Here is a 10,051-nt window from a genome sequence, read left to right on the forward strand (position 1 = left end):
TGCCGAGGACAAGAGACAAGAGGAATCTAAACAAGAAGAAGACATAACACAACACGCCAGAAACCTTGAAGGAGAGCCACCTCAGCCCCCGCCGGAAGAAAGCTCTGATCACAGGAGACACCTGAGCCAAGAGGAAGAGTCTCCACCTCCCTCACTGAAAACCAACAGTGAGGAGTCACCATCTTTACCCCCCAATCCCCACCTAGGTCACCCTTATCTCCAGACACCCTTTCTCCCCTCTCCCCCCTGTTGGACTTCACTGATCAAATGGAAGACCTGGTTAGAGCTGGGACCAAATTTACTCCCCCAACCTTCCCTCGCTCCACTCCCATTTTCTCTACCCTAAACCCCCCTCACCATCCACCTCCACCACTGGTTCTAAGTCCTCCAGGTTTGACACGTGTCACAAATACAGTGCACAACCCACCTTCCCGCTCCGCAAAGGCGAAAAAGCCCAATAAGCTCTGTCTGATATGTGCTGGGTCCAGGCTACAGGGAAAATAGTACTCATGACTCTTCTGAGGACAAGCCCAGTGTGCTGGTAGTCTTCTCCATCCCTGTCTTGACAGGTAATCTGTATTGACTTTGACTGTGTGGTTATTGTTGGTGATTTTAACATATTAATGTTGACAACCCCCAGGACAGAGGGACTAAAGACCTGTGTTGTGTTCTTGATAATTATGGACTGACTCAACATGTGACGAGGCCCACGCACAATATGGGGCACACTTTGGACTTGGTCATCTCCAAGGGTCTGGACATTTCCAAGGTTGTGATGACTGATGTTGCTCTCTCTGATCATTCCTGTGTTTTCTTTGAGAGTGCTATCTGCGTGCACACAAATGTACAAACAGAGGTGATCTGAACATCTGAAATCCTCCTCATGCTGCCTTGATATTCTGCCAACAGGTTTTTTCAAAAATGTTTCTAAATGCATGGCCTCAGATTTACTACAAATTGTCAACATGTCTGTCCTCTCAGGTTTTTTCCCACAGGCCCTGAAAACTGCAGTCATTCAGCCACTCTTAAAAAAGAGCAATCTAGACAGTTCACTAATGAGCAATTATAGGCCCATATCAAATCTCCCATTTTTAAGTAAAATCATTGAAAAGGCTGTTTTGCTACAGCTTAGTGCTTTCTTGGCACTAAATAACTGTTTTGATGTCTTCCAGTCAGGTTTTCAACCACACCACAGCACTGAGACGGCTCTTCTTAAGGTCTTCAATGACATCCATTTAAACACTGACAGTGGCAGAATTTCAGTCTTAGTATTATTGGATCTCAGTGCTGCATTCGACACGGTCAACCATAACATATTACTAGACAGACTTGAAAACTGGGTTGGACTTTCTGGCACAGTACTAAACTGGTTTGAATCCTACTTAAAGGACAGGGACTACTTTGTGTCTATAGGTAATCACACATCTGAGCTGACAAAAATGACATGTAAAGTTCCCCAAGGCTCCATTCTGGGACCTCTTTTGTTTTAACATTTACATGCTTCCACTGGCTCAGATTATGAAAAACAACAAAATATGTTACCATAATTATGCAGATGACACACAGATTTACATAACCATTTAACCCGCTCGAGTCCTCACTAAGACCAAAAAGGTGGATCACATCACTCCAGTTCTGAGGTCTTTACATTGGCTTCCTGTCTGTCAAAGAATTGATTTCAAAATGCTGCCTGCTGTTAGTTTATAAAACACTAAATGGTTTAGGGCCAAAATACATTTCTGATCTTCTGCTTCGTTATGAACCATCCAGACCTCTCAGGTCGTCTGGGGCAGGTCTGCTTTCTGCCCTGTTGCGAACGAACAGTGTGGATTTGTGCATTTTATATCAAATAATTTGGAAACTCAAAATTCCTTCTCTCTCTCTCTCTGAGAAGGAAAAGGAGGGGTTTGAGATATCAGGAGGAGGAGGTGAAAGGTTTGCTTTCCCTAAGTGCTGTTTCTGGGCACACGATCATAAAACTTGCCACCTCTGGTGCCGCAGCCAGATAAAGCTCGGTGCCTGACTGTTAAAATGACAAAAAAACACTCACCAGAGATTACAAACAGCCTATCAAAACTCTTTTGGAAAGAGGGCAGGAAACCCTAAACTGTCCCCCCACACACGTAACCATGGCAACTGACCTCCCTCTTTGTTTAATTACCTCACATCAAAGGATATTTTCCTCTTCACGCTCAGACGTGAGAAACTCCAGAACACCAGAAAGACACTGCCCTGAAATCCTTTTGTAAACAAAGAGTACTGTCTCCTCAAAACTCAAAGCATTACCTTGTTTATTTAAATAATCTTTAAGTTACTTAACTCGGTCACTCCACTCCAGTTTGAGTAGTTATGTTACCATGTTGTTGTTGATAACTGCTGTTGAAAAGAATCTAAATAAGTTAATTTTGCAGTGTTTTAATTTTCAGCAAGGATCCCTGACATTGCCTCATTTTATGTTGTAACCAATGCTATGATAAAGAAATGTCATCTTATACTTGATTAATTTTCCAGCTCGAATTTAATGTTAAATCACTAAATTCCCCAGATCCTGAACAAAGGGTTGTTAAAAGGATTAATCAAAGCTATCCTCATGGAACCAGAGCTCCCCCAAGTGGACAAAATAAGTATAACATGACATCGTTCTGAAATGCCGTTTTAATGTATAAATGTCACTCTGTATTTACCTGTTCATATTCTGATGCCATTCGTGTATTTTGCTTATACTCTCTAAGTAAGAACATGTAATAACCAATATTATCCAGAAAGCTAGTTAAGTTCCTCTCATCTGATGTGATTCCTAGGAAATGCTAACCTCAAGGTTTAACTAACAATTGTTTTCCTTTTATCAAATGCTTAAAACTAAGAACGATATAACCGTTTGACAATTAAGGTTTGATTGTGGGAAGATATTTGATTACAATACGCGCAAATAGATTTTTGAATAGACATATTAAGAGTTAAGAAGACGGTCTCTCAGGAAACCGGAAACAAGCCCTCAGAGGAACAAAGGACTGCCCTCTGGGAACCACGCCACAACAGCCAAAAGCAGCGACCCAGACTGTCTCACTCCCTCTTGTTCCCTCTTGACTGGTTCTCTCCTACTGCACTTCGGCACACGCCCAACGTGCCCCTTTTCCCGGCAACGCCCTAAGAAGTTCGATCCGGCGCTGCGAAGGCTCTTTGTTCGTTTCAAGCTAAGTGAAGCGCTGCAACCTCGATTTTTCCCTTGTTTCCAGCAACTTTACTTGCTTTTTATTTTCTTTTGTTTTGTTTGTTAAAAGTTATCTGTCCGTTAATTTACACTAGTTTAATTCAAGAACGACCACATTCTTTTTTTAGCTTTATTCGTCGAGCTAACTTACACTGCTTCCACCGACGCCCGGACCCAGCCATGTGGGCCCGCCAGCATGTGATCAGTGATGTCCAATAGTTTGTTAATAGATTATCTTTAACTCTTAAAACTCATTAGCTGCCCGTGTGAATCAAATTCACCCCACAATAGAACCCCACATTCTCATTGTTTAGCCATTGTTTATTTCTTTGATGTATATTTAACCACATTTTTATGTCACATTAGTTAGTTAATAAACTTGACCGTAATCACAGGAATTGTGTGTGTATTGCCTACCTCAAAGTCCCTGTCACGAGAATTTACCCCTTCGATATTAGACTGACTGATTGATCTAAGATAACTGAGCGATTATTAACTAACCGATCACTGAATAATTGTATAATTATTAATAAAACGCTACCCAGAGGTCCTGAGACTCTGGGTGAATTAAATCTCCGGTGGTGCCCCGCGAAACGAGAGCAATATGAATTAATATTCTCTGAATATTAGAATTCATAATTTTGTATTAATTCTCACAAGTTTATTAAAACATAAGTAGACATGCTACAGACCCCAGAGTCAAAACTAAACAAGGAGAAGCAGCGTTCAGTTATTATGCACCGTATATCTGGAAAACACTCCCAGATAACTGCAGGTCTGCTGAAACTGTCAGTTCTTCTAAATTAAGACTGAAGACTTTTCTTTTTACCATTGCTATCAATTAAATATTTACACAGTGAGAAATTAGTACGTAACTGAGTGAAAAGATAATGAGAGTGAGATTGAACAGAGTGAAGGACGTGTTCTTAAATCTCTCGCCTGAGTGATTTGCAGGAACCTCTGTCCACCTGTAAACACGCAGGTGGGTCCAGAGTATAACTGGATCAAAGTGGCCTGTGGACAGACGTGTCCTGGTTTCTCTGTAGTGTCCGAGGGTTTTTGGAGTTTCAGTAGACACAAAGATTGCTGTGGACCCGAGTACAGACTAGCTAGAGAGAGTAGATTAAGTGTACTTCTCTGTTTATTCTCTTTTCAAAATGAAATGTGCTATGCAAAGAAATGCAAAGAAACTTGCCTTGCCTATTATTCTAACAGGCTGATGGTAAAGGTCCCAGGGAAACCAGCTAGTTAGCCCTAGAATTCTCAAAACAGCCTGTAACCTCAATAATGTGGATAGCTAAAAAATTATGAAGTAGTCCCCATGGATTGAGCTAATGCTGCCCCATTAGGAATGCACCAAACGTGGGGATTGAGATTAAGAGTCTCATGCTCTACTGACTGAGCTAGCCGGGCCACGTAAGCCTGAGTGACATCAATGCTCAAACAACCTGTTATCTCATATAATAATGTGGTTCGCTAATTAACTCCTAACTTCAATTTTAGTAAGGAAGAAGATAGTAAAGAGAGAAAATGATGAACTTTGTGTCTCATACAATTATAGTACGGACCAAATTTTCCCAAACGTGAAATTGAGGCTTTTCGTTTAACCCATCTTTGAATGGGAAGCCACTTTATAGAACAGAAGGAGCAATTAGCTGTTCAGAGCGTTGCTCAGTGGCTCAAACAATCAAATCTTTACAACTAAACCAAGTCCCCATGGATTGAGGTAATGCTGCCCCGATAGGAATGCGCCCAACGTGAGGCTCGAACCCACAAATTTCGGCCTCTGGATTTAACCAATCCTAGAATGGGGAGGCATTGTACAGTGTCAAGGGAACAGTGACGTTTTCAGAGCGTTGCTCAGGGGGCTCCAACCAGAAAATCTTTACTCCTAAGCCAAGTCCCCATGGATTGAGCTAATGCTGCCCCGATAGGAATGCACCCAACGTGGGGCTCTACCCTGAGTTCGCTAATTATCCCTTAACTTCAATTTCGTAAGGGAGTAGACAGTAAAAAGAGTAAATGATAAACTTTGTGTCACATAGAATTATAGTGTGGGCCAAATGTTAGGGGTCCAGGGCCTTGCTAATGCTCCCTCAATTTAGGCCTCTGGATTTAACCAATCCTAGAATGGGTAGGCATTGTACAGCGTCAAGGGAGCAGTGACGTTTTCAGAGCGTTGCTCAGGGGGCTCCAACCAGAAAATCTTTACTCCTAAGCCAAGTCCCCATGGATTGAGCTAATGCTGCCCCGATAGGAATGCGCCCAACGTGGGGCTCGACCCTGAGTTTGCTAATTTTCCCTTAACTTCAATTTCGTAAGGGAGAAGATAGTAAAAAGAGTAAATGATAAACTTTGAGTCACATAGAATTATAGTGTGGGCCAAATGTTAGAGGTCCAGGGCCTTGCTAATGCTCCCTCAATTTAGGCCTCTGGATTTAACCAATCCAAGAGTGGGCAGACATTGTACCATGAAGAGTTACGTTTTCAGAGCGTTGCTCAGGGGGCTCAATCCAGCAAGTCTTTACTCCCAAGCCAAGTCCCCACAGATTGAGCTAACAGGAAGACGCCCAACGTGGGGCTCGAACCCACGACCCTGAGATTAAGAGTCTCATGCTCTACCGACTGAGCTAGCCAGGCCACGTCAGTCCAAGTGTAAGCCCTTCAATTCTCAAACAACCTGTAATCTCACATGATAATGTGGTTAGCTGCTAACTCTAATTTAGTAGGGAAGAAGATAGCAAAGATCGTAAATAATAAACTTTATATATCACATACAATTATAGTATTGGGCCAAATTTTCCCAAATGCGAATTTGAGGCTCTGCGTTTAATCCATCTTTGAATGGGAAGCTATTGTACAGCACCCAGGGAGCGGTTACGGGTCCAGGGCCTTGCTAATGCTCCCTCAATTTAGGCCTCTGGATTTAACCAATCCTAGAATGGGCAGGCATTGTACAGCGTCAAGGGAACAGTGACGTTTTCAGAGCGTTGCTCAGGGGGCTCCAACCAGAAAATCTTTACTCCCAAGCCAAGTCCCCATGGATTGAGCTAATTCTGCCCCGATAGGAATGCGCCCAACGTGGGGCTCGACCCTGAGTTTGCTAATTATCCCTTAACTTCAATTTCGTAAGGGAGAAGATAGTAAAAAGAGTAAATGATAAACTTTGAGTCACATAGAATTATAGTGTGGGCCAAATGTTAGGGGTCCAGGGCCTTGCTAATGCTCCCTCAATTTAGGCCTCTGGATTTAACCAATCCTAGAATGGGCAGGCATTGTACAGCGTCAAGGGAACAGTGACGTTTTCAGAGCGTTGCTCAGGGGGCTCCAACCAGAAAATCTTTACTCCCAAGCCAAGTCCCCATGGATTGAGCTAATTCTGCCCCGATAGGAATGCGCCCAACGTGGGGCTCGACCCTGAGTTTGCTAATTATCCCTTAACTTCAATTTCGTAAGGGAGAAGATAGTAAAAATTGTAAATGATAAACTTTGTGTCACATAGAATTATAGTGTGGGCCAAATGCAAATTTGAGGCTGTGCATTTAACCCATCCTTGAATGGGCTGCCACTTTAAAGCACCCAGGGAGAGGTTACGGGTCCAGGGCCTTGCTAATGCTCCCTCAATTTAGACCTCTGGATTTAACCAATCCTAGAATGGGTAGGCATTGTACAGCGTCAAGGGAGCAGTGATGTTTTCAGAGCGTTGCTCAGGGGGCTCCAACATGAAAATCTTTACTCCTAAGCCAAGTCCCCATGGATTGAGCTAATGCTGCCCCGATAGGAATGCGCCCAACGTGGGGCTCGACCCTGAGTTTGCTAATTTTCCCTTAACTTCAATTTCGTAAGGGAGAAGATAGTAAAAAGAGTAAATGATAATCTTTGAGTCACATAGAATTATAGTGTGGGCCAAATGTTAGGGGTCCAGGGCCTTGCTAATGCTCCCTCAATTTAGGCCTCTGGATTTAACCAATCCTAGAATGGGTAGGCATTGTACAGCGTCAAGGGAGCAGTGACGTTTTCAGAGCGTTGCTCAGGGGGCTCAATCCAGCAAGTCTTTACTCCCAAGCCAAGTCCCCATGGATTGAGCAAATGCTGCCCCGATAGGAATGCGCCCAATGTGGGGCTTTACCCTGAGTTTGCTAATTATCCCTTAACTTCAATTTCGCAAGGGAGAAGATAGTAAAAAGAGTAAATGATAAACTTTGAGTCACATAGAATTATAGTGTGGGCCAAATGTTAGGGGTCCAGGGCCTTGCTAATGCTCCCTCAATTTAGGCCTCTGGATTTAACCAATCCTAGAATGGGTAGGCATTGTACAGCGTCAAGGGAGCAGTGACGTTTTCAGAGCATTGCTCAGGGGGCTCAATCCAGCAAGTCTTTACTCCCAAGCCAAGTCCCCATGGATTGAGCAAATGCTGCCCCGATAGGAATGCGCCCAATGTGGGGCTTTACCCTGAGTTTGCTAATTATCCCTTAACTTCAATTTCGTAAGGGAGAAGATAGTAAAAAGAGTAAATGATAAACTTTGAGTCACATAGAATTATAGTGTGGGCCAAATGTTAGGGGTCCAGGGACTTGCTAATGCTCCCTCAATTTAGGCCTCTGGATTTAACCAATCCAAGAGTGGGCAGACATTGTACCGTGAAGAGTTACGTTTTCAGAGCGTTGCTCAGGGGGCTCAATCCAGCAAGTCTTTACTCCCAAGCCAAGTCCCCACGGATTGAGCTAATAGGAAGACGCCCAACGTGGGGCTCGAACACACGACCCTGAGATTAAGAGTCTCATGCTCTACCGACTGAGCTAGCCGGGTCACATCAGTCCAAGTGTAAGCCCTTCAATTCTCAAACAACCTGTAATCTCACATGATAATGTGGTTAGCTGCTAAGTCTAATTTAGTAGGGAAGAAGATAGCAAAGATCGTAAATAATAAACTTTATATATCACATACAATTATAGTATTGGGCCAAATTTTCCCAAATGTGAATTTGAGGCTCTGCGTTTAATCCATCTTTGAATGGGAAGCTATTGTACAGCACCCAGGGAGCGGTTACGGGTCCAGGGCCTTGCTAATGCTCCCTCAATTTAGGCCTCTGGATATAACCAATCCTAGAATGGGCAGGCATTGTACAGCGTCAAGGGAACAGTGACGTTTTCAGAGCGTTGCTCAGGGGGCTCCAACCAGAAAATCTTTACTCCCAAGCCAAGTCCCCATGGATTGAGCTAATTCTGCCCCGATAGGAGGCAGCTAATGCTGCCCCGATAGGAATGCGCCCAACGTGGGGCTCGACCCTGAGTTTGCTAATTATCCCTTAACTTCAATTTCGTAAGGGAGAAGATAGTATAAAGAGTAAATGATAAACTTTGTGTCACATAGAATTATAGTGTGGGCCAAATGCAAATTTGAGGATGTGCATTTAACCCATCCTTGAATGGGCTGCCACTTTAAAGCACCCAGGGAGCAGTTACGGGTCCAGGGCCTTGCTAATGTTCCCTCAATTTAGGCCTCTGGACTTAACCAATCCAAGAGTGGGCAGACATTGTACCGTGAAGAGTTACGTTTTCAGAGCGTTGCTCAGGGGGCTCAATCCAGCAAGTCTTTACTCCCAAGCCAAGTCCCCACGGATTGAGCTAATAGGAAGACGCCCAAGGTGGGGCTCGAACACACGACCCTGAGATTAAGAGTCTCATGCTCTACCGACTGAGCTAGCCAGGCCACGTCAGTCCAAGTGTAAGCCCTTCAATTCTCAAACAACCTGTAATCTCACATGATAATGTGGTTAGCTGCTAACTCTAATTTAGTAGGGAAGAAGATAGCAAAGATCGTAAATAATAAACTTTATATATCACATACATTATAGTATTGGGCCAAATTTTCCCAAATGCGAATTTGAGGCTCTGCGTTTCATCCATCTTTGAATGGGAAGCTATTGTACTGCACCCAGGGAGCGGTTACGGGTCCAGGGCCTTGCTAATGCTCCCTCAATTTAGGCCTCTGGATTTAACCAATCCTAGAATGGGTAGGCATTGTACAGCGTCAAGGGAGCAGTGACGTTTTCAGAGCGTTGCTCAGGGGGCTCCAACCAGAAAATCTTTACTCCCAAGCCAAGTCCCCATGGATTGAGCTAATGCTGCCCCGATAGGAATGCGCCCAACGTGGGGCTCGACCCTGAGTTTGCTAATTATCCCTTAACTTCAATTTCGTAAGGGAGAAGATAGTAAAAAGAGTAAATGATAAACTTTGTGTCACATAGAATTATAGTGTGGGCCAAATGCGAATTTGAGGCTGTGCATTTAACCCATCCTTGAATGGGCTGCCACTTTAAAGCACCCAGGGAGCAGTTACGGGTCCAGGGCCTTGCTAATGCTCCCTCAATTTAGACCTCTGGATTTAACCAATCCTAGAATGGGTAGGCATTGTACAGCGTCAAGGGAGCAGTGACGTTTTCAGAGCGTTGCTCAGGGGGCTCCAACCAGAAAATCTTTACTCCTAAGCCAAGTCCCCATGGATTGAGCTAATGCTGCCCCGATAGGAATGCGCCCAACGTGGGGCTCGACCCTGAGTTCGCTAATTATCCCTTAACTTCAATTTCGTAAGGGAGAAGATAGTAAAAAGAGTAAATGATAAACTTTGAGTCACATAGAATTATAGTGTGGGCCAAATGTTAGGGGTTCAGGGCCTTGCTAATGCTCCCTCAATTTAGGCCTCTGGATTTAACCAATCCAAGAGTGGGCAGACATTGTACCGTGAAGAGTTACGTTTTCAGAGCGTTGCTCAGGGGGCTCAATCCAGCAAGTCTTTACTCCCAAGCCAAGTCCCCACGGATTGAGCTAATAGGAAGA

At 43.9% G+C, this 10,051-nt stretch overlaps 1 non-coding gene across 1 annotated transcript; it reads right to left on the minus strand.

The window, feature by feature from the left end:
- Positions 1 to 5,778: 5,778 nt before the first annotated feature.
- On the minus strand, positions 5,779 to 5,851 carry trnak-cuu. Its single transcript has one exon. It is a non-coding gene; the product is annotated as a tRNA-Lys (tRNA).
- Between the last annotated feature and the right edge of the window lie 4,200 nt (positions 5,852 to 10,051).

This window comes from Micropterus salmoides, unplaced genomic scaffold (assembly GCF_014851395.1).
Source record: "Micropterus salmoides isolate LMB-PRFRI ecotype aquatic unplaced genomic scaffold, ASM1485139v1 Ms_hic_scaffold_21, whole genome shotgun sequence".
In the NCBI taxonomy this organism is placed as follows: domain Eukaryota; kingdom Metazoa; phylum Chordata; class Actinopteri; order Centrarchiformes; family Centrarchidae; genus Micropterus; species Micropterus salmoides.